Source organism: Pistacia vera, unplaced genomic scaffold (genome assembly GCF_008641045.1).
Source record: "Pistacia vera cultivar Batoury unplaced genomic scaffold, PisVer_v2 Contig688, whole genome shotgun sequence".
Taxonomy (NCBI): domain Eukaryota; kingdom Viridiplantae; phylum Streptophyta; class Magnoliopsida; order Sapindales; family Anacardiaceae; genus Pistacia; species Pistacia vera.
This window is the reverse complement of record NW_022196543.1, coordinates 260,819-288,720: the sequence shown is the minus strand read 5'-3', so window position 1 is coordinate 288,720 and position 27,902 is coordinate 260,819. Positions and strand designations below refer to the sequence as shown.

Sequence of the window (27,902 nt, the reverse complement as noted above, 5' to 3'; positions counted from 1 at the left end):
ACCCTAACAACAATCTAGCATTTCTTCTTTGACATATCTCTCAAAGACTTGGGCTCTATTGTTAGTGATTGATCTCCAGAAGGTAGCGGAAAAATTAAAATTAAATAAAAAATCAACCACCTTTTTACGCCAAGATCCAGGTATCGATTAAATTGCTTACATGTTATTACAAAATTCCGTATAATGTAAATTAATCCAATCAAGGATTAAAAAACTTACGTACGTTTGGAGGCTCCTTCAAGGCTTTGATTACGCTTATCGATTCAAGAACGGAATCGCACGAACGTTGATCTACACGAAGACAGGATTACTCACAATGATTTAATTTGCTAGATTAAATCAATGCTCTAAGTATAATGATGTGCAGAATTTCTGCAAGAAAAATTCTCACTTTTCTCTCTAGTGAAAACGTGAGGGAGGCTAGGGTTTTGGTTAAGTGAAAAATAATTATTATGTTTTAATTTTTAAGTTGCACTTATATAGTACAATTTAATTAAAACCTTATTCCACTAAGAAATAGTCATGGGTTCCAACCCTAATCCACCATTGCAACCAAACACCCTTTCATTGGTATTTTAAATTTTAATTAATTATTATTACAATTAAAAAAATCAAATAATAATAATAATAATATATTAACATTTAATTAATAATAATAATCCATTTAAATATATGCGCACATATATTTAAATATAATCTCACTAATTTTAATTTTAATATTAAAATTAAATATAGGCCACAACCTCAGCAAATTTAATTGCACTGTGAGATTACCAAAATACCCTTTCAACCTAAAAGATGAAAATACCCCTTTCACACATTAATCTTTAGACTGTCTCCTTATGTGTGTGACCTAGACCTGGGCAGGGACTGGTCCCAACCGGGCCCGGGTCTGGGCCTGATTGAGACTAGTCGCTCGTGGGCCTGGGACCCATGAGAGATTTCATAACTCAGACCGGTCCTATGGGCCTAAAAAATTATTTTTCACCCCCCAATTTTTTTTTTTATATTTAGGGGCAAAAAAAAATTACGTAGCGGGGTTTATGTAATTTTTAGGGACTTGGAAAATTTATTTCCATCCCAAGAGATTAGTAAGTTTTTAATTAATTTTAAAAAATAATAAAATAATAAATAAATTAATGGTTAATTATAATTAATAATAATTAATAAATATGAGGATTTAAGTTTAAAATTTAAAGAGATAATTTAATTAATTAATTTTAACGTAAATGTAATATTCACACAATCATACATTCACACTTCACAAATAAACAATTAAATAAATTTATTTTTATTAAATTATTCATCATCAACAGTATTTACATTGTTCAAGTCTGTGTTCCTGAAGAATTCGAGTAGGTCAGGATCTTCAGTGTGCTGTTGTGGTCTTCTCTCTATATGAGTCAAATCCTGTAAACACGTTATCACTTCAATTATCTCATTGGTTAAAGAGCATCTTCTGTTTTCAACAATCCGGCCACTTGTTGAGAATGCTGAGTCAAATGCAATTGTAGAAACCGGCACAGATAAAATGTCACGTGTGATTTTGGCTACAATGGGGAATCGACTTTCATGTTGTTTCCACCATTGAAGCACATCCATCTCACCATTCTTCTTCTTCGTCATGTAGGACTTGTCCATTTGTAGGTAGCGATTCAACTCATTTGGTCCATGTATGTACGCACTAGAGCTACTACTTCTGCCGCCATGTTCCATATACATCGACATGCTCGATTCTTGATAGTTGTCTTCATTAGGGTTGACACGACCCCTCCCGACCCTCCTTATCCCATAGGCTCCGAGCGCACCCATGAGACTCGGGTGATCGAGACGTGCCATGTGAGAAAACTATAAAACCCATTTATAAATAAAACATCATAAAAATGTAACGTCATTTACATATAAACAACTATAATTAAAATTTTCACAAAATGAAATGTATGGTATCAGATTTTTTTTTTCCATATCTTTAATAATCCAGAACAAGAAATAAATACATGATGAAGAAAACATAAACTTTACAACGGAAAACAAAATATAACTATAGAATCTATGATGAAATGAAGTCGTGTGGCCCAACCTTTAGTGGAATTCACTCCTCTGCACGATCACCTTCTAGACCTGGTGGAGGGAAAGAAAAACATTTGAAAACGAGGGGTGAGCTAGAAATGTGATGAAATGAAGTCGTGTGGCCCAACCTTGAGTGGAATTCACTCCTCTGCACGATCACCTTCTAGACCTGGTGGAGGGAAAGAAAAACATTTGAAAACGAAGGGTGAGCTAGAAATGCTCAGTGAGTGAGGAATGGGTTAGTATGTAATAAAACATTTCAATATACAATAAAACACTCATGCTTATAAAATTTCATTTCCGTAAACACATTTTATAATATAAGCCATCTTTCATAACGCATGTTGAAATCTCTCATGGCAAGACTTCTTTCTGAACACTATTATGGTAAATGAATAAATACTCATGTTTCTCTAAAAACATCATTTCTAAGAAACAGTTCATATACAGATAACATTTACATTTATAAGTTCCCATTTTCAAATAAATGATATACATATATGTATATATCCAAATCATCTCTCAATCACATGTGAAAACTCTCACCCAACTAGTACCCAGGGGTAAATTCGTCCAACCCGGCAAGATCTAACATCGCGCGAGCTGAACCAATAAATCCATCCTGCCAGGCGGAATCGATCACCGCTCAAGCCTTCGACCCAGTGAGTCCAAGCATCACTCGAGCCGGCAACATCATATCCCATGTAGCGATATCTGCCTCGCTCAGGCCTTCGACCCACTTAGGTCAGCAAATCAAATCATGTGTAGCAATATCTATCTTGCTCGGGCCTTCGACCCACTTGGGCTGGCAATATCAATCATATGAAGCGATGTTTGCCTCGCTCGGGCCTTCGACCTACTTAGGCTGGCAATATCAAATCATACGCATGCGTAGAATCAAATCAATATCATGAGGGGGATGGGTACTACGTAGGGTGGTTTGAAACCCACTATCATCTCATACTTATTCTCAAAATATTTTTCTCATGAGCATATAATAATTGCACAACTTAAAAATATAAATGCAGGTTCTCAAATATTTGCAAATCTAACAATTTCAACCCATTTTCATTTCTTTTCAAAACTATTGCCCAAAAGCATCAAAATTTCATCTTTCTCATGTCTATCAACAATTTCAAACAATAACATTGCAATAAAGCTCATTTATATAAAGAAATCAAACATATTAGGCAATTTAAAATAATAATCAAGTATAAATAAGCATTTAAAGATAACTTGTTAAAATGAAAGTTAAGGGTTTAGATTTTTCCACTCACTATTTGAAGCTCGACCCTTAAGCCGAAAATGATTGAAATCTTCCAATAATGCCGCCGCTTGCCTCCCTATATACAAAATTCAACAAATCCTCCATACATAAGTCCCCATAAGGTTACTAACTTGAAAAATTCATAACAATTCAGCCCTTAATCCAAACCTCACGAAACTCTCCATAATTAAACTAGACACATATAGGATTCACCAGAATTTAAAATCACTCAATTTGGATAAGAATAGATGCATCAAATCATTTTCCAAAAATACATGTTCTGCAGAAAACGAAAATTCCAGAATTCACAAGGCAACTTCAAAAATCCATATAAAATTCAATCTTTCAAGTTTTTAAGTGAAATAAATTTTTAAACACTCCTCAAGAAGTCTACAACAACATATCCAAAATTCAGGTTCAAACTAAAACCCAAAACATACTAATAATTTTCGGAATTCGAGATGGTCAGATTTTTGTACAATGAGCCTTTATATCAAAATCACGTCTTTAACCAAATTTTGTTTAGGAAAAACATGTATATTCTACCTACACCAATTTATTGAAATCAATCTCCTTATTTTAGTTTTGTTTTCATGAATTTATACCAAATCATAAGCTAAAAAATCCAAAGAGAGTTCTTTAAACCAATTGAATCATAAATCACAAAAAAGGGGAAATATCAAGCTTTACTCACCTCCCATTTGCTCAATCTCCCTTTGCTCTTTCCGATCACCGGAATTTGCTCGCCGGCGGTCACTTTTTCAGTCACTTTCGTCGTTCTCTTCTCTTCTCTCTCACTTTTATTGGTTCCATCTTCCTCTCCCTTCTTTCTTTTCTTCTTCCTTCCCCTCTCTTCTTCTTTTTTCTCTTCTTTCTCTCCTTTTTCTTCTCTCTTTTCCTCTCTTTTTCTTTTCCTTCCGGTCAGCTGAACTGGATATAAGTCGGTTGAGTGGAAAATATCAATTTGCCCCCTAAATTTTCACGTTATTTTCAAAAAACCCCCCAACACAACAGTATTTTTATTACAAAAAGACCCCTATATTATCGCTATATTTATAAGGTCCCAAACTATTGAATATTTTCTCTTACACCCCCAAGATAACAAAGAAACTTTCAAAACTGACAATTTAGTCCAAATTCCAGAATGTACCATGCCTCGGCACTATGTTGCGGCACCAAAATATGCAAAATATCCATATAGTCCCAATGTATTAAATCCTTTCACTTGAACCCAAAAAAATTCTAAAACTTGTAGTTCACCCCCTTTTTCACACATTCCCAACAACATTTCACTCAACTCAAATTACCAACATGGAAAAGTCATCCCTTTCCAAACCAACCACCAATTATCACAAGACACATCAAACATAAATTTTATACCTCAAGTGATTGAATTGACAAATCAAGAGTAAACATTCTACACAAACCATTTCACATTCTAAGTTAATCAAAACACTTTTATTTATCACTCAAACAAACCAATCTCACCAAATTAGCTGGATTTCTCTTTTTCAACTCAAATAAGGAAATCACAACCAACCAAAAAAATCTTTTCATTCGTCCAAAATAAAAATTAAAAAAAAAATGAGAACACATGCAAGAGTCATACCAATGCATAATTATATACAACATACGTGAACACAAAGCAGTGTGGGGGTTACAAGGGTCCTGTTGGTCGTCTCTGCTCGACGTTCCAGTTCCATTGTACTTGCTCTGATATAAAGAAAAAACGCTTTCCAATTTTTGCTTAAAGTTAATCAAATAATACGTATAATCATGTCCTAAATGCTGGTCTATCTCAGTAACTATACAATTAACTACGTGTAATTTAAATCTAGGATCTACAACAAGGCCTAATCCATATAAGAATGGAATATCTAACCAATATTTCTTATATTTATTTTCCATCTTTGAAACAATTTCCATTAAGACGTCATTATATCTATATTTAGCAAAAGTTTTAGAAATTTGAAGTAAAATATCTAATGCTAAATTAGTAGTAGGATAATAAATACCACTTAATGTATTAGTGGATTCATAAAAAAACTTTAAGAAATTAATAAAAAAGTTCGCAAACCGTCCAATAATCATAGTTGACAACTTCCTGCAGATTCTTCTGGTTGACGAAATCTGTAATTTGTGTTGCGTTTGACAAAACTTTTTCCAACATCAAGTAGGTGGATTTCCAACGGATAGACATGTCCGTGCATAACTTCAAAGGTCGAACCAATGGATCCTCTTGCTTACAATATTTGACATACTCTTATCATCTTTTGTTGCTACTGGCGACGATGAATCTGATAGCTGTGCGCACCCTTTCAATCTTCGAATTTATAGCTTCTAAACTTGCTTTAACAATCAAATTGATGATGTGGCAAGCACATCTCTGGTGAAAAAATTTGCCTTCACTAAGCGGATCCAATCTCTTTTCAAATAAAGAGATAGTCGCGGTGTTAGCAGTTGTATTATCTAGCGTTAGCACTACAACTCTATCAGTTAATACATATTCTTGCAAAACTTCAAGTATTGTAAAATAAATAGTGTCAGCATTATGTGCAGTATATAATGGTCTAAAACCTATCAATTTTTGTTGTAAACCCCAACCATGATCTAAGTAATGTATTGTGACAGTTAAAAAATCTGTTTTTGATCTACAAGCCCATATATCTGAAGCAAGTGCAATAGATATATTCCTAAAATTTTGAAATTCATTTTTAAGTTGAATATTTATTTGGTTATAAAGTTTTAGTATGTCTCTTCTACTTGTATTTCTACTAATAGGGGTATATGCTAGACAAAATGCAATTTTAATCAAGTGAATAAAAAAAGGATTTTCAGATAAAGAAAAGGGAGAGTCCGTAGCAACTATATATTTTGCTATTTTCTCTCGTGCTTGGAGTGCATTGTATTGCCATGTTGACAAAGTTGAGGATTGTGGATTAAAATTAAGTTGAGTTTGAATTTGCCTACTTGGTCCAGTTGAAGATGAACCAGATAGCTGCATTATTTGAGGGTGTTTTTTCTCCAAATGTCGTCGCATCGTCGAAGTCCCCTTCTCAGTGCCGATAACGGTTCCACATAAATTACATAGCCCACACGATTCTTTCCCCTCCCCATTTGCCTTTGCCCATTTTGATTTGGTGAAGTATCGCCATACATCGGACACGACCCTCTTTGACGGTCGGGGGGTTGGGTCATGGAGTTGTAGCTTGCTTGTGTTTGGTTGCACCCCGTCCCGGCTGAATGTAGTTGTTGTTGTTGAATTGCAGCTGCTGCTTCTAGAAAGGGTGAAAATGGATCGAACCCTTCCATTTCTTCGGTTAATAGAATGTAGTACTCATTTGGCCCTTCCATTATGAATTTATGATAAAATAATAAATAATTAAAATTAAAAAAAATTAAATAATAATATGAGTAAGAGATGATATTGAAAAACAGAAAAAATTGAATAATATAAATAAATTATAAATATAAATATAAATTGAATTGAAGAAAATATGAATAAGAATTGGATTGGAGTAGAGAGATTTGGAGAATGAGAGATTGAGTGTTGGTGTGAAAAAAAATGGAAGTGTGAGGGATTATTTATAGTGTAGGATTAGGGGGAAAATGAAAAAAAAAAAATGCCCCCCATCCCCCCCCCCCCCCCCCCCCCCCAAAAGAGCACATGACCGTTGGCAGTTTATTTGTATTAATTTTTTATAAAATATCAATTTAACCCTTAATATTTTTTGTCAATTTCAATATTATCAAGGGGTTTTTGGATATTTTACAAAAGACTGTTTCAAAATTTTTTAAATAGGTTTGGACCTAGGCCTATGACCGGTCCCAGGCTTGGGCCTTTGAGGAGGGCCCGATCAAGGGACAGGTCGCTCCTCCCATAGGTTTGGTCCGGTTTGGGACCAAGCCCTCCTAGGACCATGCCTTATAAGGACCAGTCTTAGGACCAGTCTCTTGGGCCGGGTTTTTGGGACCAGTCCCAAATGCCCAAGTCTAGTGTGACCTGTAAGCTCCTCATCATATCGGTAGTGAATAGTCTCGCGATTGACACTAATCAATCGTCTCACTAAACACATACCAAGATTGACACTTATAGGGCATCATGGCCACTCGATAGATTCAAATTAACGATATGGTTATCGTGCAATCAAATTCTTTCATCATACGTTATCTTATCGAGGCTGAGGTACAAAAATAGTATCAACCTTAGTTATTCTCTATATCTTTGTATTCAATTATTGGACAATGACCGGATAAATAAATTGGATTAAGCAACAACTCAATCCCATTGTGGCCACAGATTTAGTGTCATTGTCATTTACTGAATTGTGTAGTGAGATAACTTCTCCCGTACCCAGGAGTGATGAATCTTTTGTCGATACATCATAATCTTGATACACCCCTTGGTGTAGCCAATCACTACCGTATGAATAGCTCTGAATAGAACTACATTGGGCTAGTGTCAAACTACATCAATCGGTGCACAAGGCACTCTGATGATATCAAGTCTAAGGATCACATGCGCCACTATTCGTTAGAGGATTTGTTCCATAGACATTGGGGTTATCATCCATATGGAATCCTCTGGTGGGCTTGTCTAGTGAACTTGCCTATAACAAGCACTCATGCATTACACTAGGTTGTTGGCAAACAACCTTGACAAGTGAGATCAGTCACTGTCTTTCGACAGAGTTGTTCAACACTATGATAGCCTCACCGTATTATCTGAGTCCTTGGTCAGAATAATACTGGGGCTACGGACATTTCTAGAATGACTACCATATGTGATAATAAGGTTCTCACTATTAAGATTTGAAACACTTGATACCCTAGTGACAGTTTTACCATCTTAAAGACATATATCAATACATACAGATATGATTTACATGATATAAAATAAAATGCCTTTTATTGATTAATAAATATTATTACAAAAAGTCAATTCTACAACAATTGATTGACTCTAGAGCACTTACTCTAACATCTACTAGGAGAACTCTTTACATAATTGAATTACGAATTCGGCTAACACAATCCTTGATCTCGCTAAGACCATCATTCACAATGAAATTCAAAATATGAGCTGTACATCTCATATGAAAATGTTCACCATTTAGAATCAGAGTATTCCTATCCACATATCTCTCCCTCAAGTAAGTCATTACCAGATCATTAACAGTTGCATTATCCACCGTTATAATGGACACTTTATTTTCAATTCCCTAGTCAAGAATACACTTCTCTACCACCTTCCCGATCTCCCTACCCTTATGACTACTAACTCTCACAAAACTCAGAATTTTCTTCTACAGAACCCATTTATCATCAGTGAAATGACCAATGAGACATAAATAGCTGTAATTTTGAATAGAAGTCCATATGTCGGTTGTCAAGGCAGTTTTAGACTTCAAATGCCACAACTTGTTCTTGAGTGAAACTTTCTCACAATTGTAGATCTTTGAACAATCCCTTGCCATTGTGAAACGGGAAAATTCTTCCATAACGCATTACACCCAAAAATTTTTTAAACGATAGAAGCTCAAACTTTGTGAAAGGATCTTCCATAGTGATTAACATTTCAGCAAGCAACTGCTACACTCCTCTTGATTAAATCTCCAAGTATCAATCTCACTTCTTTGCTCTCCATCTTTTTGTGTGGTCTTGAAAGACAAGAGAAGTGTCTGCAAACTGTCCACATTGTAAGGAAACTTCTTGCAACTTGTAAGATGCTTGTGCGTCGAAGAAGTGCCATTAGCCACACTATACAACAAGATCTTATCACAATACACGCACTTTTCCACTCAATCTTGTTGGTTCTCTTGTTAACAATGTTCTCAAAATGTTGCCACACCTCGGACTTAACATTTGGCCTAGGTTGTGGAGGCCTATTTGAAGTTGACTTTGCAGCAATAGTGGTTGCATCTTGAAGCTCAATGTTTTCTCTAGTTAATGACACTGTTCCTGCAAAGATTACATATATAAAGAATTATTTATAAACAATAGAGAATAAATTATTGGTTGTGGAATCCACGTAATTTTCCAAATTGTCTGTCAAAGATCCAATGTCACAATTGATTTTATAAGTGTAAAAGCAGCAATTCAAGTTTGAAGTAGTAGCAAGCTGTTGCTGCAAATTGCAGTAGTATAAACAACACCATTTAGCATCAATTTAGAAAACGGTCCTATTGAAGAGTGAAATACTAGACATCCCAAGTAGCATCCCGAAACTCCTATTCAAAGAAATGTGTTATCCTTGTGATATGTGTACGATGAGTTGATAGGGTAAGTGACATCATAATACCACATAGGGTTGATATATCACTTAAGATAAAAATTTATTGAAAACTAATCGGAATGTAATACATTATGATGAAGAAGAATATTAGACTTTTATGGTGTATTCCAAGTTCCCATTCTTCTCTTCTCAGCAAACAAAACATTAGCATTTCAAGTGCAATACTTGTTTTTCCTTCAGCAATAAATTCAATTCATAACACAGAAATATTTGGTCATATTTTTACTTTTCCATCACTCCCAAGGTATTGGCAAGATAAAAAACCTATCACACACAAAATACTAGAGGCACCGTCATTCCAATATAGAAAATTACAAAAGTTATTATCTCCCAACGATGACACACAACACTAGGATTAGTAAGATATCAAATCTAAGGCTTTCAGTGGGTCACCTAAAAATCTAAACAAACTAGATGAGGATGTACAATTGAACTAATAATCTGGAATCTCCTTTGGGCAGGAATTTGCATTCATCTGTTTCCAAAATGACATGACTTTATAAGCTATTATGTGGACTGATCCATGTTTAGTTAAATCTTTTAAGTAAAGCCAAAAAAACAAACCACAAATCATCACCAATATATTGGTCGTTACCAGGGGATTGCAACATGCTTCTAAGGAGCCAATTTAATTTATATATAACAGCCTTGTGTAATTTGGAGGGAAAAAAGAAACTATCAGATACATTACTGTCAATTGCCTTTAGGTTTTAGTCAAAAGAAAATATCGATAATTTTTTGGTAAATCACTCATTCGTTTTTGGAAAAAAAAAGTTTCAATAGTCAAAACATGTATCACGGTGATAAAAAATCACAATCATGATAATGGAAATAGTGGTACAATATGCAGAGGGGAGAGGCATCAGTTAAGAACCTTAAACACCATTCATCATAGAAACTAGGGAAATTACATTAGTTCCATAAGTCATCCATAACTAGGACTCTGAAGAGGAAGAAAATTAAACTCCAATATGAGCAGAATAAATCACGCACCTTCAATGGCAAGTATCCCTCGGAGAAGCAGCAGTTGAAGTTCTAGCAACTCTGCTCTGTCCTCGCTATTACCTTCGCCGGAGAAGAAGATGATATATTTGACTACGAACGACAGGATAGGAGCGGAGACAGAAGAGATAATACCCAATTCCATTTTCCCCAAATGCTAATCGAACTGGGTATTTTGATTTGTAAATGTAAATTAAATGTGGCATGAACAAGGGTCTATTTGATATTGTATTTCAAATGTTTTTGCAAATATTATATAGGGGGAACGACTTATACATACCCAATGTTTGCCGAAACGACAAGTTGGTACTCAAAAGGTTTTGAAACGACAAATGGGTACCTTCCGTCATGTTCTGTTAGTGATTTTCGTTTGATAATAGTAAAAAGACTAAAATGCCCTTGAAAGTTTAATTTTTAGTTTTTTATAAATTTAAAAATTTCTAAAAACCCCCTAAGTTTGCTAATTTGACTAAATGCCCAATATATAAAAATTTTATAAAATAACAAAAACACCCCCGCCACCCACAGTGCCAGATTCCGGCCACCGCCGCCGGAATCTGGCCGGAAAATTGTGTTACGACACAGAACCGTCGGATCTGTGTCGTAACACGCCGATCTGGCATTTTCCGGCCAGATCCGCCACGGATCTGGCCGGAAAAGGCCAGATCTACGTCTGGCCTTTTTCGGCCTCGACGGCCAGATCTGGCCTTTTCCGGCCAGATCCTCCACGGATCTGGCCGGAAAATGCCAGATCGAGGTGTTACGACACAGATCCGATGGGTCTGTGTCGTAACACAATTTTCCGGCAAGTTCCCGGTCTCGACGGCCGTAGATCTGGCCTTTTCCGTCCAGATCAGCCACGGATCTTGCCGGAAAATGAAAGATCTACGCGTTACGACACAGATCCGATGGGTCTGTGTCGTAATGCAATTTTCCGGCCAGGTTCCGGCGGCGGTGGCCGGAATCTGGCACTGTGGGTGGCGGGGGTGTATTTGTTATTTTATAAACTTTTTATATATTGGGGTATTTAGTCAAATTAGCAAACCTGGGGGTTTTTTAGAAATTTTTAAATTTATAAAAAAACTAAAATATTAAACTTTTAAGGGCATTTTAGTCTTTTCACTATTATCAAATGAAAATCACTAACAGAACATGACGGAAGGTACCTGTTTGTCGTTTCAAAACCTTTTAGGTACCAACTGTCGTTTTGACAAACCTTGGGTATCAATACGTCGTTCGCCCATATTATATATTATTAAATTTTACATCAAAGTATAGTTGTGGAATTAATTTTGGGAATTAAATTTGAGTGAACTTTATTATCCATAAATACAAATATTATAAGGGAGAACGACATTTTCCCACCCGGGGTTTGGCAAAACAATACTTTCCCACCTTTCAAGTTTCAAAATGACATTTTCCCACCTTTCGTTAGGTTCTGTTATATTTTTCGTTAATATTTTATTGAAAAGACGAAAATACCCTTAAATAGTTGATTTTATAAATTTTTTATTTGGTAAAAAAGTCAAATATTAAAAAGTCAAAAAAGAAAAAATAGTTAACCCCTACCTTAAAAGCTTGGATTAATGCTATGCAATTGTTTAAAGTTAAATAATTTTAATATTTATTTATTTATAATGTCATAAATATCTCATCATTATTATTCAATAATCTATTAAATTTATAATGTTTTTCATTTTTACTAATTAACATAAAAAATCAATATTCCTAATTAATTAAATAAACAAAGAAAAAAAAATATTTTTACACTTGAACTAATAAATAATTGAGTAAAGACTTTAGCTTATCTAAATTTTAATTAATAATAAACTAATTAAAAAATCAACTAATTAAGGGTATTTTTATCTTTTTAGTCAAATATTACCATGAAACACTAATAAAACCTAACAAAGGGTGGGAAAGTGTCATTTTAAAACTTGTTAGGTGGAAAAGTGTCATTTTGAAACTTGTTAGGTGAAAAAGTGTCATTTCGCCAAACCTTGGGTGGGAAAAAGTTGTTCTCCCATATTATAATTACTAGAGTTAAAATAAAGTTTTTGAATTTGCCCCCAAGTTAAATTAACATTAATTGTGAGTTTGTGACAAAAGAATAAAATTAAATATTAATATTACTATGATTTATGAATCTTTAATTAAATAATTAGTATGACTCTAACTCTAAGTTTATTTAATGATTTCTTAATATACCATGACTCATGAGACATGAGTTGTCATATTATAATGTAATGTTATAATTAATTAAATAATATACTACTGTTTATCAATTTATCATATATAATTAATTAATTACTAATTTAATATAGATATAGTTAGAACTTGATAATTGAAGTAAATAACTAAATATTATTCAATAAAATATACTATTTTATTCAAAATCAATTATTTTAATAACATTAAAGCATTTTAATTGGATCCTAATTCCAATTATATACTTAATTTATCAAATAATTAATGAATCTAATTTATTTTAATTCTCTTAAGTTTTAATCACATACCCTCAAAACTTTAACATTATAATATCTTTTTTTTTTTTAATAGAGAAATAAAATATAATTACTAATAATTAAATTATTTCGAAAAAAGTTTCTTACACAATTAGTAGGTGGTTCTGATTTTTGTATTTTAATAAATTAACGACTAATCATTTATCTTTGACTTTGATACTCGTTGAACCTCGATTCATACTTAATTACTTATGAATAGATAAAATTAATTTATATAATATTTTAATTACTAGAGTGAAAATGAAGTTTTTGAATTTGCCTATAAGTTAAATTAACATTAATTGTGAATTTGTGACAAAAAAATAAAAATAAAATATTAATATGATTTATGAATATTTAATTAAATAATTAGTATGAGTTTGTTTTATGTCATTAATTTAAGTTTGATTACAAAACAATTACCTTTCTTAATATGCCATGACTTATGAGGCATGAATTGTCATACTATAATGGGGCCATTTGGATCGGGTTAATATTAGATAACTAGGATAATAATGAATATTGTTTAAATTGAAAATTATTCTCAGAATATTTTATGACAAATAGTTGCCAATTTGGGGGGTATATTTCCGGGAATCTTAATACTCCGAGGGGGGGGGGGCGCGCGCGGTGTTGGGTTGTGCTGTTATTAAAACTTACCCTGATATTACAATTTTTTTCCCATGTTGCCCCTAAACAGTTGAGCATTTGGTCCAAATTAACCTTATATTTTTTAATATTTACAAAACACCCAATCACTCATGCAGACACTTTTGTCCTTACTTTTAAATTTTTTGGATGACATTGCCCTTGTTATTGTCATTATTTACAAAAATGCCATTATACCCAAAACTAGCCACCATTGGCAGCCACCGTCGACCGCCATCGGAGGTTGCCAAAAGTTGTCATAATGGCGTACGATTGGTCGTATATGGTCGGCCGTGCGCTGGTGAGGCTTTTTCCAACCATGGATCGGAAAAGCTAGATTTGGCTGTTTCACGGCCAAGGATGTGGCCTTGAAACGACGACAGATCTAGCCGTGAAACAGCTAGGTCTGACCTGGCCATTTCACAGCCAGATCTCTAGCACTGCCGAAGTCACTACCAGCGGTGGTGGCTGGTTGCCGGCAGTGGCTTGGGGGTGGGTAGGGGTATTTTTGTTAAGTTTAAAACGTTTTTAGTTGCTAGGATGTTTTTGCTTAATCTAAAAAGTAGAGGGTTAAAAAAAACTATTCAAAAAATACCGTTATATTAATATTTAAAAAGGTGGGCAATTTAGTAGTCTATATAACATACCCACCCATTTATCCTCCCAACCAAACATATTATTCACCAATTTATTCGAACAAACCAAACCCATTTTCTAAACATTCTCAGTAATCTTCAAGGTGATCTTTTATTCTGTTAATATAATATCTCCCTATAATAAAACATTATATGATCCAAATGCTCCCAATGTAATGTTATAATTAATTAAATTTTTAATCATTTAATTAAATAATGTACTAATGTAGTAATGTTTATCATTTTATCATACATAATTAATTAATTACTCATTTACTATAGATATAATTAGAAGTTAGAATTTGATAATTGAAGTAAATAACTAAATATTATTCAATCAATTATACTAGTTTATTTATAAATAATTCTTTTAATAACATTAAAACATGTTTAATTGTATCATATTTCCAATTATACACTTAATCAATCAAAACTTTAATATTATAATATATTAAAGTTTTTTATATGTAAATTTTTTTATATAACATTAAACACNATTATTCACCAATTTATTCAAACCAAATAAACCTATTTCTAAACATTCTCAGTAATCTTCAAGGTGATATTTTATTCCGTTAATATAATATCCCCCTATAATGAAACATTATATGATCCAAACGCCCCTAATGTAATGTTATAATTAATTAAATTTTTAATCATTTAATTAAATAATGTACTAATGTAGTAATGTTTATCAATTTATCATATATAATTAATTAATTACTCATTTACTATAGATATAATTAGAAGTTAGAATTTGATAATTGAAGTAAATAACTAAATATTATTCAATCAATTATACTAGTTTATTCAAAAATAATTCTTTTAATAATATTAAAACACGTTTAATTGTATCATATTTCCAATTATACACTTAATCAATCAAAACTTTAATATTCCAATTATATACTTAATCAATCAAAACTTTAATATTATAATATATTAAATTTTTTTATATGTAACTTTTTTTATATTATATTAAAGTTTTTTATATGTAAATTTTTTTTATATAGCATTAAAACACATGTAATTCCCATTTTAATTTTTTTATATGTAAAATTACGATAGCCCCCCCATTCTTTACTAATATTTTTTTCAGTCCCGGTTCCATGACAGGTTCCATACCAAGTACCCAACTCGATTCCAAGCAGGTTCTATACCAAGTACCCGCTTCCGGTTCCCATCCCAGGTTTTTATCCCGGTTCTAGTTCCTGCACATGTAGGAATCGGAATCGGACCCGCATAGTGTTAGTTCATAAAAATTGGAATCGGAGCCTACTTGCACAGTGTTGGTTCGATTCTGGTTTTACCCGCTGGTTCCAGTTCTACCTGCTTCCAATGCTCACCCCTAGTTTGAATCATGGAGTAGAAATTAATACATACAGTATGAACATTAGTTTTCTTTTTCAACAGATAAACCTAACAAGCCCGAGTATAATCATCAATAAATGTAACAAACCATTTTGTGTGGTTATGATTAGGAATACAAGAAGGTCCCCATAAGTCACTATGAATCATGGTAAATGGTTTGGATGGTTTATTTTGAGATTTTGAAAAAAAAGTACGTTGATGTTTCGAAAATTCATATATTTCACACTAAAAATTAAATATCTTTTTATTCGAAAAAATGGAAGGGAATAAACATTTTAAATATTGAAAATTGGGATCACCCATTCTAAAACGCCATAACAAAATTTCACTATCCTTAGAAATAGATGCAAAATCACAAATTGTAATTTGACGTTGTTCACCCACATTGGCCTCCTCAAAATAGTAGAGTCCTTCACACATTTTAGCACTGCCAATCGTCTTCCCTGATGATAGGTCCTAAAAAACACAATAAGAGGGAAGGAATTTTGTAGAACAATTGGAACTTTTTGTTAGCTGGCTAATGGACAATAAATTGCAAGACAAATTTGGGACATGAAGAACAAACTCAAGGGTTATAGAATCAGAGATACGGATACTCCATTTTCCTGCGACAGATGAGAGTGAGCCATCTACAGTTCTAACTTTAAGATTACCAACACAAGGTGAGTATGCAAAGAACAAATGGTAGGCATTAGTCATGTGATCTGAGGCACCTAAGTCAATAATCCAAGGGATTTTAGTTCAAGAAGTGGTACTTAAGGCACTAAAAAATTACCATTGTGCGCTAACGAAGTAGAGGAAACATTTGTGGAAGACTGACCAAAGAGTTGGAGGCTGGAGAAAATTTGGTAGAGTTGCTCTAGTTACTCAAGATTAAATGCTCTGCTTGAAGAATTTTTCCAATTCACCTCTTCAAATTTCTCAGCCTGATTATCAATCACAACTTGATAGCCACGATTTTTATTATTTTGCCTTAGTTTCCAATTAGCGTGCTTCCCATGTATTTCCCAACAAGTATCCTTCGTGTGTCCGGGCTTTCGACAATGCTCACACCAAGGGCGTTTCCTTTGCTGATTTGGGCCTGCTCTAGGCTAAGTTCCATGGAGCCCATAAGTCATTAGGACAGATTGAGGTCCATTAGTCATTAGAGCTGAAATTTTAGGCCCAGTAGACCCACTATTAGCATTATCCTTCATCATCACTCTCCTTCTACTTTCTTTTCTTCTCAGTTTCGAAAAAACTTCGCGAATTGAAGGAAGAGGTCACCGGCCGAGAATCTATCCCCTTACATCGTCCATATCTTGATGGACCCCAACGAGAAATTCAAACACCCGCTCATTCTCGAGCTTCTTTGCGCTATCCCCAAAGCATTCCCATTCTTCTTCGAAACTCAGATCAAGTTCCTGCCAGAGGGATGTCATTTCCATGTAGTAGTTAGTGACCTCCCTCTCTTCTTGCTTCATTTGCCACAATTAAGTCTTGATCTCAAAGATCTGGGATGAATTTTCACCATCGGAATATGTTTCTCTAATGGCATCCCAAACGTCTTTCATTGTCGAAAGGAAGAGATACATTTTTTCAATGGAGGGCTTCATGGAATTGACGAGCCAAGCAGTCACCATTGAGTTCTCTGATTTCCATTGTTACAAAGTGGCAGCATCGATTGGCTTAATAGTCTTGCCAGTAAGGTAATCAAACTTTCCTTTGCCATCAACCACGAGTTTTATAGACTGAGCCAATTCGTAGAAATTCCTCCCACTGAATTTCTCCATCGTGTTTTGAAAAGATGAATTATCTCCTTCTGATTGAACTCATGGTGGAGACTACCTCTGTCTTGTTCTCAAGAGTTTCAGAGATCTTTTATTCTTTGTTAATGGGAGGTTCTGCCATTGATTGCTAGGTTTAGAAAAACCGTAGCTTTGATACCATGTAATCAAAATGAATGAAATGAGAATAAATGATTTCTGTATTTCTTGAATGAATTGTACAAGAATTGGGGCTAATTTATAGTACACAATGAGAATGAAAAAGAAACAAATATCTTTTAAATTAAGCTAACAATCCCCTAAATTAAGAGCTGAAATATCTCCTATCCTAAATTAATAGTTGAAAGAAAATCTCCTAAAAGTATACTATAATCCCAAAATAATTACACCGGATTTCATAGGATTTCAACACCCATTCGGCCTCGATGCTTTGTCTTTATTTATATCAAACAAAGTCTTTTGTATCTCTTCTTTGGAGACTTCAGCAACCATAGAGTTGGCTTTCTTCTCCAAAATAATTGGATTAATAAGCTCCTCTATGCCCTCATCTTTATCTTTGAAAAGATTGGAGTAAAAAGACACAAACTCCTATTTGATTCTATCTTGATCATCAGTAACCGAATCCTCCCCAATTTTGAAGGACTAAATCCTATTCCTATTCCTCCATCTAGTACTCGACTTGAAGAAGTAAGAGGTAATGGAATCCCCTTCCCATAACCATTTTGCCCTAGACTTTTGCTTGGCTAAGGATTTTTCAACCTTGGATAGCTTGACCAGCTTAACTTTCTCATCTTGCAAAAGGACATCGTCAACCGGATCCACATTAAGCCTTTTTTGAACTTGAATAAGATCTTTTCTTGCAATTTTGACTCTTTTTGAAATGTTCTAGAACTTTTTTCTATTGAGTTTCTTAAGCTCAAACTTCAAAGCTTTTAACTTAGAGACCAACCTATACATAGGATTACCTTCAACCTCCATTCTCCACACTCTTTCCACTGTAGGTAAAAAATTCTCATGTTCCACCCATAAATTAAAAAACTTGAAAGGGGATTTCCTACCTTGAAGATTCAACCTGCTATTAATCATAATTGGGAAATGGTAAAAAATGTTCGGAGTAATAAAAGAGGAAAAAGAATTGGGAAAACCGCAGCTCTAATATTCATTACACATCACCCGATCAAACTTGCACTAAATCCTTTTATTAAGCTCTCCTTTGTTATTCCAAGTAAAGAAGGCCCCAATGGCATTGAGATCATCAATTTCAACTTCCTTACACATGTCATTTACCTCTTCACATTGCGGATTCCATTTATTGGAATCTCCCTTATTTTCCTTAATAAATCTAAGACATTTAAATCACCCATTATAAGCCAAGGCTCACGAGAACTAACCTCACATGAAGAATCAATTCCTTCAATAGGGGTGTTCAAAAAAGCAAAAACCAACCAAACGAAAAATCGGTAACAAAAAAACGGTTTGGTTACAGTTCAAAAATTCAAAAAAATGGTTTTAGGTTCGGTTTTCGATTAGGTAAAAATGAAAACCGGTTTACTAAAATATATAATAATATATAATAATAATAATAATTTAATCCCTAAATTTACACAAATTCTTTGTTGTTTTCCATTGGGACTTATTTAGTATTGTTGTTTTTTATTATGGAATTATTACGGACTTTTATTTTTGTTAATTTTGGACTTTTATTTGTTCAATTTTTAATGTATTGTTAGTTGTGGTATATATATATATATATATATATATAATAATATATATATATATATATATATATATATATATCTATATCATATTATAATATATGAATGTTTAATTTTTATTTGGATATGTATTGTTGATGTTTACAATTTAATTTAGGAAAAAAATTTAAAAAATAAAGTTTTATCCAATAAAAAGGGGAAAACCAGTTCAAAACCAGTTAACTGGTTTTTTTAAAGCGGTTAACCAGTTTTTCGGTTAACTGAAAAACCAGTTTTCCCCCCAAACCGGTTAGATTTCGGTTCAGGAATTTTTCTAAATTGAAAAACCAATTCGGTTAAGAAAAAACGGTTAACCACTTTTGAACACCCCTCCCTTCCAAAGCTCTTTCCTCTCTCCAGCACTATTAAGCCCATAGATAATAAAGCAAAAGAACTTCGAGTTTTCTTTTGGGGCCAAAACTTATCAAAGAATAGTGATCCGTACATTAGAGCACTTGAACTTGCATAACGTGCACATCCCATCCAACCCATATTCTTCCTCTATCACAATCCCTATAATTCTCAACCATTGCCCAATTACGAAACACCACATTTCTAACAAAATCCTTATTATTCTCCTTGACCCTAGTCTCCAAAATTGTACACAAACTCAAATTATTATTGCTAATAAATTTTCTAACCTCTATTTGTTTAATAGGGGAATTAAGACCCCTAATGTTCCATGCAACTATCTTAACCATTGGAGGGTGGCGGTTTGGTTGGGGTTCTCATTTTCTTGGCTAGCTTCCTCTTTTGGTTTTTCAAAAGACTCCCCACCCCTCTCTCCAATCCTTCCTTTTCATCCACTCTCACAAGATTAGCAAACGACACAATGGCTGGAGAACTAGACCCCTCAAGATTATTCAAACTAATGGTCTTAGTAGGTGGAGTACTCTCCTCATGACCCTCACTCAAAATCTTACCTTCCCCCACATTCATAACTTCACCTTCATCTCTAGCACTAACCTACCCCTTGTTAATCCCCTTATCCCCACTCCTCTCTACCTCATTAGCTAAAGCTCTCACTTTCTCACCCTTTTCGGATAGCATCACAAATTGGTTCTCACTCACAAAGGGATAGAAGTCAATTTTCTGCTCCTCCGGGGCACCATCCCTACTCCTTTCCGATGTACTAGACATAGGCTTCCTTGAAGAGATTTGTCTCCATTCTTGAACATGAGGGTTAGGCTTATTTTTTGGTAACAAAGAGCTAGTTTCCTTAGGAGCTAGGTTACAATTATGTTGGACATGCCTGAGTGTTTTACACCAACTACAAGAAAAAGGCTTCCATGCATACTCTACCTTTATAATTGTTATCTCATCATTCAATAGCTCTAACTCAAATTATTCCTTAAACTCCGAAGAAGCTTCCGGGCTCAAGGGTTTTCCCCGCGTGCCGGACACGTCCAACGTATTGTCCGCTATGGGTCCTTCTAGCCACGCCTCATTCAGACCGTCACGGCTTTGTTTCTCTTCGTGGTCTTTTTTTCCACCTTGCGAATGCTTCACCCATGACTTGAACCTTGGACTTATACCTTGGACTTATACCTTGGCTAAGTAACATGAGTACCATTGGGCCAAGACACACTTTGGCAAATTCAAGTCTTTCATCTGATTAGGTTATATTGTCCATGTAAAGGGGAGTTCCTACTACACTTGCTATGTGGCTTAATCCCTCAAGGGTCCAAAACTCAAGAGAGATTTCATAGAATTTCGCCCATATGGGTACCCTAGTCACTCAATCATGCCTGAAATCAAATTAGGAGACCACATCTTCAAGAAAAGGGGCTGGCCACCAATGAACCATGATCCACTCTTCAACACATCCAATTTAGTAACCTCATTCAAAATTTTGAGCATATAACCCTCGTGCCCATATGAAGTAACCCTTATAGCTCCAAACCAACACCAATTTTTCTCAACAAAATTTTTAACTAAGTAGAAAGACAACCTTTTTCCCAAGGAAAAACCCAACTAGGCAATCGCTCCATTTGTCTACACCTAATGTCGCAATTTCACAAGGAATCAGAATTCTAAGTTTAGCACCAACCTTGCTCAGATTCGGCTTGACATATTCAAGGGAGACGTCAGACCTCTTTGAGAAAAGAACACTTTTCCAAGCTCATTTTTTCTTCTCTTCCACCGATTTATCTTCCACAATACCATTCGTACCCATTGAGCCACTTCCATTCACGGATTAAACTCATCGTTGGCCACTCTCTCTAAAACCACACTTTGTTTAACTTGAATCTTTTCAATTTCATCATACAACATCACCACCTCCATAAGTTACCATTGGGATTTTTGAGCTCCTTGCAAAAGGCATCTCTAAACCCAAATAATCTCAACTTTTTCATAGTGATCCATACTTGAACACGAATGCTTCATTAACTTGACTTGAACAAAGCTTCTCTTGACTTTTTCATCAACATTTTTCCCCAAAGAAGAAGGTTGTCCATTTTGCTTCAAAGCAAGAGGAGGGAAATTTTGAAATTATTTTGAAATGGGAAGTGATGACGTGTCACCGATGATGTGGCATGATGAGGTGGCAAGGGAGTGATGTGGCAAGTGGCACATGAGGTGGATTAGACATGGTTGGACACATGAAGGGTAAAACAAAATACTAGCAAGGAAAGAGAGGATAAGATAAAGAGAATCTCACAATGACCAATAGAAAGAGATGATGTGTCAAGCTCAATTAAAGGACACTCTATTAATCAGTCATAAGGAAAAAAAGGATAAGGGAATATCAGTCCAGCCAATAAGAAACAAGGCGAATCCAAAGAGATAGGATTGGGAGGAAATTTAAAAAATTTGAGGCAACCAATGCTCCAATGAGGGAAGACAAACTCCGACCAAGCAAACCAACTCTAGCCAAACTACACACCTAAACTCCGATGACCAGTAAGAAAATCGGCCATAAAGAGAAACCCTTGAACACCAACTACATTTCTAGGACGAAAACAACATTTCAAACTCAGCCTCAAAATCGCACCTTTAAACCGAAAGCTTAAAAAGAACAAGAGATGAGAAGACAACCTGAGACAACAAGGTTAGACACACAAAGAGAAACCCTTGAACACCAACTACATTTCTAGGACGAAAACAACATTTCAAACTCAGCCTAAAAATCACACCTTCAAAACGAAAGCTTAAAAAGAACAAGAGATAAGAAGACAACATGAGACAACAAGGTTAGACACACCAGGAAAACTGGATCAAAAACTTAAACCAACTTAACATAAACAAAACAGCAACCAAAAGAACCTAAATCAACACAAACAAGCAATAAAAAGAAGAGTAGTCGAATCCTAAAATAATGGAAATGGAGGTTGAAATGAGGTGACAACAAAAAAGGGGACAAAAAGGTTGTTATTGAAGGTGAGGGGAGGTGGAGGGTGGAGGTGGTGGCAATGGGGGTGGAAAGAGGTGGCAGGTTAAGATGAAAGAAAATACGTTTGACTAACCTAGAGAGAATGGAGAAGATTTTCTCTCACTAACCTCAATTCTAATTGTCATAGATTCTTACCCAATTGGCCCTTTTTTATCGTAATATGATGATGCATCTGCCTAACTATCTTTAAACTGATGATGCCTCTACGTCTAACTGGCTTTTGATCTTAACGTATGATATGATCTCCTTTGCCTAATGGGTTTTGATACCACTTGTAAGAAACTGCAAAAAATAACATGAATATAAAAGTGCATATGATACTTAACGTGGTTTGGCATAACCCGTCGACATCCACAGATGAGAGAGAATCCAATGTAGTTTCATTAACACGATATATAAGAGTACATAATACCGTAAACCCGATATATAATTGACAAAGCAGAAACAATCCTAATTCTAACCACGCTCAACCCAGTACCTAGAGCAAAACCAATCCTAGTTTCTAATGACACTCATAGTGTTTAATAACTCTTACATCAAATACCTTGTGTTCTCATATCATCTGTATTTATAGGTGATATGAAAGGTATTCTACTCCTAATATGAATCTTTTTTAATTCCTAATATGAATCTTTTTTAATTCCTAATAGAACTCTCATAGTTCTATTCTTATTTAGAAAGTATTCCTCTATAGATAGATTTCCTAAAGAGATACAAATTTACATGAAAACAAATAGGAAAACGAACCATAATATCCCAACAATCTCCACTTTTGCATATTTTCTGTTACAGTGAGGGACATGACGAAGATAAACGCTCCACTATCACAACATCTAAGTCTTAGAGTAACCATGCTAAATTTTGACATCAAGATCTGAAAACCACTCCACCTACAGTTTCAATTTGAACCCGTTGTAGTTAGTCTCTTTTGTGCTCCACCATCTCGAAAAAACTCATCTCCTAGGTTGCAACTTGGAGCTTTGATATCTCTTGTAAGAAATTTTAAAATAATACATATAATAATAGAGAGAGAAAGAAAACTTGTTGTCAATGATTTTTTTTTTTTTTTCAATAAGTAAGTTTTCTACATCCAAAAAAAGAGGTTACAAAGTAACACAAATGGCCTAAAGGCCAAACAAACTAAAACAACAAAAGCACACACACCTTTATCACAATAGCACGCAGGCTCAAATAAAAGGAAAAAGGCATAGACACCCACAAAGGAACATGCAGGCTCGTAAACAGAAACACAAAAAAAAGGCACAAACACCCGAAGAGAGCACACAAACTCTACAAAGAAGAAGAAAAGGAACAAGAAACTAGGATCATTATTCTTTCTTCATACTCTTCTTACCTTTGGGCATCGGTAGATCCGGAAGACGGGAGGACTAGGGTTGGAATGTGGACCACTCCATCTTAGAGTGGAGGTCTACCTCAATGTCTTCGATGGGGGTAGCAGGAAGCCAAGAACCATGGCTAACGACCCTTATCGACCGTCAACAGAAGACTCATCAGTCAATTGGTCTATCATCGCCTTTTTAAAGGCTTTGTGGGGTAAAAGATCATAAGCCTCAATAAACAGGCCACCACCTAGGAGAACATCCTCCTAGTTAGGGAGGGTGGTGCTTATGGGAGGAATCTTTGAGGCCTCAAGAGGTCTCAGTATCGGGTCACCACTTGAGAGGGCATCCTTTCGGTTAGGGAGGTTGTTTCTCATGAGGGGAATCACTGAGACCTTGAGAGGTCTCGGTATCAGGTCAACACCTAGGAGGTCACCTTTTCAGTTAGGAAGGTTGGTGCTCACAGCGAGAATCTCTAAGGCCCCGGGAGGTCTCGGATGAAGGACATTCTGAGCGGCCCTGAGAAGGTGTTAACGCCTTTTTTGGCGGGTGGCAAACATGGCCAAACACGCAGCATTTTGGACACCGCCTTCGACTTCGGCTAAGAGGTCGAACATACTAACTGTAAATAAGCGCAGTATAGGATTGCCAGCATTGATCTCCATGCACACTCGAGCATAATCAAGTTAAGTGAACTCATAAGTCGATTGGTTGCACCATAACGGGTGACCAACTACATTGGACGCAAAGCCCAACCCCTCATGCAACCAAAGAGCAAAGGGCAATCCGTGTAAACATATCCAAACCGAAACCTTTTTTATCTTGGAAACTCCAGCACATTCTGTGGTTGCCATTGGCGGAAGATGATATGCTTCCCCCCAAATAGCCATGGGCCATCCACTAAGACAGAACAGGTGGCATTTTTGTCCTTGAAATGGAAGAAGAATTCTTCCGTATTTGATAGGACTTGCCGAATTCCATAAGAAGTCTACACCCTTGTAGCTATAGACTTGATAGTGTGGTAAGGCATTGTTCACTCTGGGAAAGATCCAACAACGCAAAGGTGTCGTTGGACTCGACCCTTCTCGAGCAAAGTAGACTATGGCTTAACAACTAGATTATCTCCTTCCACAATGTGGTGGGTGTGGGGAAGCATGAAAGAAGATTTGAAGTTGGTTACTTGTAACTTATTGGCTCAAGAGAAATTGGGTTGAGATTGACCACCATGTGTCGGAGGGGCAGTTGTTGGCGGCTTGGGAAGGGGGTTAGGGTTAGAGGGTGAGTTTTGGTTGGTTGAGCATTTTGTTAAGTAGGTGGTGGGTGTGTGTTTAAGGTGTTTTTCCGGTGAAATGAAAGGTGTAGGGTGAGCCAGGGTGGTTCAAAGGTTGTTGGTGATGTGTTCGTGGTTGGTAGAGGGAGTGGCGGGGGGGTGAAAGGCGTTTCTCGAGCAACCAGTGCAGGCTGCTAAGGGCAGGCACGCGCACAGTAGTGCCTGGGCGCGCGTGAAGTGTGTTTGCCGGGAAAGTTCACCGAACACTTGGCGTGCACTGAATAGGGGCCAGAGAAAAGACACCAGGGGAAGATGGAATCAACCGGAAAACACAAACAAAACACCCAATACTTCAAACACTCCAAATAGGCAACTAATTCCACCAAAACAACCCTTAAAAATACACCAATTTCAACCCAACCACAAAGAGCACAACTAGAAAACCCTAGGGTTGGCCATCAACGAAAGGAGCATAAGCCTGGTTCTGGATGACGAAGATAAACCCCCCCTGGCTTGGCCTGGCCCAACCAGTTCAATTGGCCGGACCGAGAACCAGTCACTAAGTTAGGTTGGTAATTAGGGTGGAAAACCAATAATAACATTTCACCTGTTTTGACCCACGATTGGACCGGGGTTATTATATCAAACCACCAGTCCAACCGGTTTTGACCCAAAATCGGGTTATTACATTTTGTATTTCACTTAATCCCTAACTCTTTTCATTTTATCAGTTCCAATTTTAGTCGACATAACTTCTTGAGTTCTTCTTCAATCTTCCACAATCAAACTTCGTCTCCTCTTTGATCGACCACAATTCTTCCACTATCAAACTCTGATCTTCAACTTCTTTAGTTTTCTTTTTCGATCGACCACAATTCTTCTTCTTTCACAATGAAATTTGTCCACCATCGACTGCCCTACCGTTGCCAGCCACCGAGGTTTGCATTTCTTTTGATCTTCACTTCATCTCAGTTCAAACCCGTTTGTGTTTCATTTCAAACCAGAGTCTTGCTACCAGATTCGCGCAGCCTGACATAGCGTTTCACATCACCAATTGGCCTTGCCTGGCATTGCAACAAACCGTCTCTTCATATTCACAACCACAATAAAAAGTCACTGACTGGGTTCGTTATGAAAACATTGCATAGGAGTTAAACTCTAATTCTAATCAAACTAGGAATCCTAATATTAAACAATTAAATTAGACACTAACACTATCTATCTATCTAGATAACTCTTATTTAGATTAGAATATACTAACAACATAAGACTTTTAATAAAATTTGATTTAATTTCCTACATCTTATAATATTACAATTTCAACATAAAACAACTAACTAATTTAATCCAATTTGCCATTTGTTTGATAAAGAAAGGACTTTCGCGGCTAAGATCATATGTGGAGTTCTTGAGTTTCCTTTTAAGTTAGACTTAATGGTAGATGTTCGTAACCTAACTTTTTTATTTTAAGCAATATGTTTGTTAAAAAAAGAAAAAAAAAAATCTCAAGTGTGACAAGTTATTCAAACATTTTGTTTGCAATAGTGTATCAAGAATCATAAACATAAAGCTAAGCAAATTTAAGGATACAAACCAGCAAATTAAACAAAACAAACACATAAACAACATGTCGAATTTACAAAATTGGACGAATTAGTTTCCATTAAATATGACAAAATCATGTAATACACTCACTCTCACACTCCTCAAAATAACAAAATATTACGAACACCCTAAATCTCAACCCAAATCTAATCACATAGATTTATCCATATAAAAGTGGAAACTTTAGTCCCTCTCTAGTAAACTCTTTCTTGTCTCTAAAGTCTACAATTGTTATTGTAAGATTCAATTCTGTTTACTTAACTAATCATTTACGATATTGTTATATTAAATTTTTTATAATTTAAACTAAATAATGTAATTATGAAAAATAAAATAACAGTATTTAATAAGATTCTCCTTTTTTTTAAAAAAAAAAAAACCTACTGTAAAAATTATCTATATATAGTATTGTTTGTTCAACTTCTTAATAGCTTCTCTTTCAATCCTGAATATATTGATATTTACAATTTCATCTCAAACCTCGGGACCCTCAAAATGGTTCTGCCTTGATGGCGAAAAAGACTACTGTAACAGTTATCTAATTACTAATATTCAACCTCATCGCTACAGGCTGTTTTCTTCACCCATATGATCTGTTAATTTTTCAGCACCGACCGTTCCAGATATGATTTGCAATCCTTACACAAAACTCAACCATACCTTCTTATTTATAATTTAATAATTCCATATTCACATCCAAATTTTATTGCATCTGTAAATGAAGTACCAATGAGGAATGACATAGGTACGTGTTGAAGTTGTATATTAAATTATATTTGAAATAATTGTTTTCTTGTAATTCATAGTCAGAGAGTTATGAACACATAGCTAGAGAAGAAAAGATGTAATTATTTTTAAAATATGCATGCACTTTTCATGAAATCTTTCCATCTCACAATCTTTTCTCGCTCTTTTGAATGCTCTTGAGAAAGTTGATAATCAACCTCAGTAATACTGGTGTTAGACACAGGCTATAAGCTT

The 27,902-nt window shown here is 35.1% G+C and overlaps 1 protein-coding gene across 1 annotated transcript in view; it reads right to left on the bottom strand.

The window, feature by feature from the left end:
• The window catches only part of LOC116113673, a 29,342-nt gene extending 18,625 nt beyond the window's left edge, over nt 1-10,717 (bottom strand). The window contains exon 1 of the mRNA XM_031399830.1: nt 10,626-10,717. The gene's annotated coding sequence lies outside the window, so the exon portion shown is untranslated. The remainder of the gene's footprint in view (nt 1-10,625) is intronic.
• Between the last annotated feature and the right edge of the window lie 17,185 nt (nt 10,718-27,902).